Raw genomic sequence first — 6000 nt, forward strand, 5'->3', positions numbered from 1 at the left:
GCAAATATCCTGAATACAATACAGTTTAACCTTCAACATTTTAGTCTTCTACCTAAGGCCCCAGATATTGTGGAGCAAAGACAAACCATCCCTGCTAAACACTTTTTGAATTTCTGACCCACAAAAACTGTTAGAGATATAAATGATTAATTATTGTTTTAAGACACTAAGTTTTTGGTAATTTGTTTTATAGTAATGGGTAACTAGTAGAGTCACTATGGGCATACTTCTTTGTTCACTGGATAAAACCATTCCAATGAAAATATCTATATTTTGTTTTACTATGATTCCTCAGAAAGAGTTAGTATCTGTTTTCATAAATATCAAGTATTATCTTGTTTACTTATACTAGGCACTGTCAGCATATAGGATTTGGTCACTGTGAGTATGGGGTGGTCAATACACATGAATAGCAAAGTACAATTGTATATAATAGGATACTTTTCTGTAGGGACAGAGACAGTGGGAAAGATGCCATGGTTCTCTGTCTCTAGTTGATTAGCTTTCCTTATTAAAACTATGGTGCTAATGTGGCTAAAGTCAATGATCTTTTTCCCATATTTACAGTCATTAGCCAAAGATTTAAGAACTAATCTTGCTTAAATATCCCATAAACCACAATGCACCGGGCACAGTAGCTCAAGCCTGTAATCCCAACATTTTGGCAGGCCGAGGTGAGTGGATCACGAGGTCAGGAGTTCGAGACCAGCCTGGCCAACATAGTGAAACCCCATCTCCACTAAAAATACAGAAAATTAGCTGAGCATGGTGGTGGGCGCCTGTAATCCCAGCTACTCAGGAGGCTGAGGCAGGAGAATTAAAAAAAAAAAAAGAAAAGAAAACTATGTGAACTATGTGCAATGGACATATGGACATAGTTTTCACAATACTTCAGTCTCATCAAGTATCAGTGCTAGGACTTCTTTTCCATCAAACCCCCTCTAATCTGGATAGTAAGAGGTCCCACTTTCAATTTGGGAAGTACTGGTGCAGAAGTGAAGGAGCGTCCACATGAAATCATTGACATGGGGCTTTGTGAAGTCTTGGGCCTAGGTGGGCATGCTTCCCTTGGCTGAATCATAAATGATATGTCATTGAACTACTAATGGAGTGTTCACAAACCATGATACTTATAACTAACCTGACTCTGCCACCTAGGAGGAACATAGTTGCCAGGCAAGCATAGCTGATGTGCAGGCATCATCTTAGCTTCTCCGTCCTCCGTGCAATGTCCACCAGTGGCACTGGCCTATCTTCTGGGCAGACCTGTTCCTCCCCAGAAAGTCTCCCCAAATTTTCTCCTCTCTGACTGCAAACCTCTTCTTGGGGCATAATCAATCATCTCTCCTCCTTTCCCCCACTTAGCCATCTTTCCAGATCACAGAGTAGGGGTAGGGGGAGGCTAGAATGATTCTCCTTTCCCAGATCTATTGCTGTGATATAAACTCTTTGCCCTGCTACCCTCAGGCTTTCCCTTTTTATTCTCAAAAGTCTGTTTGGGAAGTTTAAACACACACACACACCCCCTGACTGATTACTTCTTCCTATTTCCAGTCCCATGGAACAATCCTACATCTCCCCAGAGGCAAAATAGATATCTGTGATTGAATACAGGAAAGGTTTTGAGAAGAAAATGGGAGAAAAGAAAGCACAGATATTAATATTTCAAAAGATTCTCTTGTCGCACATGCCAATGGCCACAAAGAGACCAGGACAAGAGAGTTCAGGTGATTCAGTCCAAATTTGTCATACAAAAATAGAAACCAAATAATAATAAAAAAGACATAGGCTACTGGAAAATCTCCTAGAAAATTAATTGAGGTCTCCTGCCTTTCAGTCAGAGGTTAGTAGAATTATCATTGTGTTTGAGAAACAGCTTGTCTTGAAAAGCCCTGCTGTTGGCGATGGGGAGAATGAGTTTTCAGGTAAACCACAGAGGTCGTAACAATGGCTTAATGGAGTCATTTATAAATTAAATTATAGTGCTGTAATTTATAGTTTCTTTACCGTATGTGGGACTGGCAGGCAAATAGATGTGTTTCCAAAAAGTAAAAGAAAATTTGGGTACCCAGGGACATGATTGTGAATTTCTTCAAATGTATTACTAAATCCTTGGTGGCCATTCTGCTGGTATCACACATGAACAAGAGGGAATGGTGATGAGGAAGAGGATGTAATATACAGAAAAAAAATCTGTGTTGCTGATGCACTGCCACCTCCACCACCTCGCAACACAGCAGCACCCCACAGCGCTTAAACAACGAGGAATAGTAACAGGCCCAATGCTCAAGACGCAAAAGCAGAGAATGAATTTTAAAATAAACCAAAACAAAGTACATATTGGAAAGGAAAGGAACTATACAGGTCATTTCTGTCCTCCCACTCAATCTCCTGTGAAACCTCCCTGACCATTAACTGACCATTCTCCCTGTTTATACCCCTGTATCACTGGAGAGCTTGTCCTTCCCAAGGCAGCCCACTCCAGTTTTAAATTGTTAAACCCATAAGAAAGGTTTCACTTTGATTGAGCTAACACTTACTGTTCTACAATTTCCACTCTTTGGTCCTACACAAACTAAGCCTACTCCATTTTTCACATGGCATTCTTTCAATATTTTTGAAGACTGTGGTCAAGCAAGAGCAACAAAGATGTAAAGGGTGGGAATGAGACTGAGCAAATAAGTCAGTTTCTAGATGGTCTACATCCTGCAGGCCACACTGAATCAGGTACAAAGAAAAGGAACCCAGTCAGTGGCACACAGTAGAGAAGCACCAAGTTAGCTTGCTGTGCAGTATTCCTCCCTCCTTCAGAGGATGTGAACACTATGGGACAAAGAGCTCCTCGTTTTCCTTAGAGTTTTAAAGGTAATATCCCCAGTACACCCCTCTGCAAATGCGCATAAGACCCAGCTCTTCTGGAAGTATATCCATAAATGACTTCTGCTAATTATTCTCACTGCGTGAACTTTCAAAGTGCTGTGCCAAGCAAAATGTGGACAGTTTTCTTTGTAACATTGCCCAAATGTAGAATTTTTCTTAAAGTTTTTTCATTAGTTTTCTGCTTTTAACATGGCCCCTTTCCCCAGTATATGTACCTTGAATTCCCTGTTGCTAAGCTATTATCTACATAACTATATTTTAAACTCAATATGATCCTCTAACAATCAAAACTATTTTTCAAAAGAAACCAATACTGAATTGTGGATCTGGCAATCTTTTTGTTGCAATCATTTGTGCACTGGAATTAATGCTACATACTCAATTGGCTTTACAAACTCAAAATCTGAATTACCAATTTGTTCCATTGTTTTATTTCTCTGATACGCCAATTTTTCATTCGCTAGGCCTGAGAGGTTAGTGGCTTTATTTTACAGAAAAGTCAAAAACTGAGGCAAAAAGTGATAAGTAGAATATTTTTAATGAGATCCTGTTTTTACTGTTTTCCAGAACTGAAATGTTATCATAGCAAGATTTGAATGGGCAAAAGCTGGTACAGTTCAATTAAGCACTGAAAGTAAATGAAAAATTTTGAGGTAAAGAAAAGAAACAGGCAAAAGATTACGTTAAATTCAAGTCTTTCTTTAAAAATAAATAAAAGGGCAGGCATACAATAATTCACACAAGTCATGCACTTGATTTACTCAACCTCTCTGCAGTTACTATTTCTCATTAACTTACCCGAGTCAGCATCACTCCTTAGGGGAAAAAAAAGGAAATTTTGGCATATCAAGGAATAAATAGAACACTGTGGCATTATTCACTGAATCATTTTTGGGGCAAATTTAGTGCTGTTTTCATGTCTTTGTATTTTTTCTAAGTCTATGTTTGTCAATGTCAATTCAACCCTCCCTGAAAACAACAGAGCTACAATTAGAGATGTAAAAAGCAGTTTGTGTATAATTTAAATGCTGCAAACTGGCAATCTTCTCATGAAAACCACAAACAATTACTTCCATTCTCATGCACCAGTGCATCTGGTGCACCACCATTTTTGATCTGAGATTGCATATGAATTGATAGTTAATTTCACAGCTAGAAAAAAAGCTCAATTTTTTTGACAAGGGTGAGTTCTTTGCTATTCAGTCACAGCACATTGCCATGCTTATCTGGTTAATGGCTTAAATCGTACAATCTACTAACCAAATTATTTTCTCTGCTTATCTCAGATAGTTTTCCTGGAGTCAACAATATCAGATATTTCTAACCCTTTCTTGAGATAGGCCTAAATCCTAATGTGTTGAGAACAATCAGTTATCAGGAGCCTCATGAAGATGAAGAGTATTGAATAATATCAAAAAGGAGACATTTGGTTTCCATTTGATCTGTACTTTGCCAACTCTGATCAAAAGTAAAATAAAAAAAAATTAATGAAAGTAAATCCATCTTTGAACAATCCCCAAATAGGCCCGTTGCACTGAAGGACACCTTCATTAAAGAAAGATTTGCAGACTTCTTAAAAACACATATATTTGCATCTATTTAGTTTATACATGAAGAAATCACATGTGGGGAAAATATTTAAATAAACAAAACCACAGAGATAATGAAAGCCTTTGGTACAACATTGATATGCAAGAACATCCTTCAGGTTCACTCAAGAGGAAGTGAGCTTTCATGCAAAGGCATTAGTAATGGACTTTCTATTTCCTTATTAGAATTAACCTTGATCTGGAAGAAAAAACTTTTTTCTTTACTGTTGAATACATATTTCACTCCATCTAATGTATTCCACTAAAACCTTTTAAAAAAAAAAAAGTGGCACTTGTGCTGGAATTTATTATTCCTGCAATGGGCTTTACTAGAGACAAAATAACTGAGATAACTATATATTTTGAAGGAAACAAGTTGTTTCCACAGATCATAATAGTTTTATAGGGAATGCTAGAATTTCCTTCCCAGCAGGTATTTTCAAATAGGAGAGATTCTCCCCACTACAGAAGAGTTTAGGCAAAATCTGCCAACGGCAGAAAAATGAACTAGATTATTCCTTAAAATTCATTCCAAGCCTATTCTTTTATGCCTCTAGTTTCCAACTGCTAGTTCTTAAAATCAGAGCAGTGAGTGGAAAATATGATTTATTAGCAAGCTGTAAGCACAGCCTGATTCAATCTCATATATATTTTAATATTTTAAGGTTTGAATTCTATAATTTGAACTCAAGGCTATATTATACTAGTGTACTGTCTCCATTTCTCTCTAGCTTGGTAGGACGTAATGCATGAGGAAAGTAGACTTATATTTCAGAGTATGTCCCACACAATGCAGTACTCCCTTCAAAGGCACAACATCTGCTGGCTGTTTGAGCTGTAAAAAAATAAAATAAAATAAAAATAAATTAAAAGTTAAATTAAAAATTTGAACAGGCCAAGCACGGTGGCTCACACCTGTAATGTCTGCAGTTTAGGAGCCTGAGGCAAGTGGATCACCTGAGGTCAGGAGTTCGAGACCATCCTGGGCAACATGGTGAAACTCCATCTCTACTAAAAATACAAAAATTAGCTGGTCGTGGTGGTACATGCCTGTAATCCCAGCTACTTGGGAGGCTGAGGCAGGAGAATGGCTTGAACCGGGAGACAGAGGTTGCAGTGAGCCAAGATCGTGCCACTGTACTCCAGCCTGAGTGACAAGAGTAAGACTCCATCTCCAAAAAAAAAAGAAAAGAAAAAAGGAAAAAAAAGAAAACGTCGAACAAAGTGTGGCTATTCCTCAGATTGGATACCTCAAGCAGAAGTGATGCTAACTTTTATATTTTGAGTCACATAAATATTTATTGAATTATGCCGTTGGGAATGTTAGTGTAATAGAAAATTCAGTCCTTACACTCCAATAACATGTAGCCTTAAAGCTGAAATATGAGAGCCTCCACCTATTCCCAATCTCCTCCAAGATATGTATTTCTTGTAAAACTTTAGATAAACTGACAATACAAATTTTATGTGGAGAAGCTGCTAGAACAATTGAAAAAATAAAAGTAACCCAAGCATACATGGGTCTGAGGGC

The sequence above is a fragment of the Macaca nemestrina genome, chromosome 3 (assembly GCF_043159975.1).
Source record: "Macaca nemestrina isolate mMacNem1 chromosome 3, mMacNem.hap1, whole genome shotgun sequence".
NCBI classification, from domain to species: Eukaryota; Metazoa; Chordata; class Mammalia; order Primates; family Cercopithecidae; genus Macaca; species Macaca nemestrina.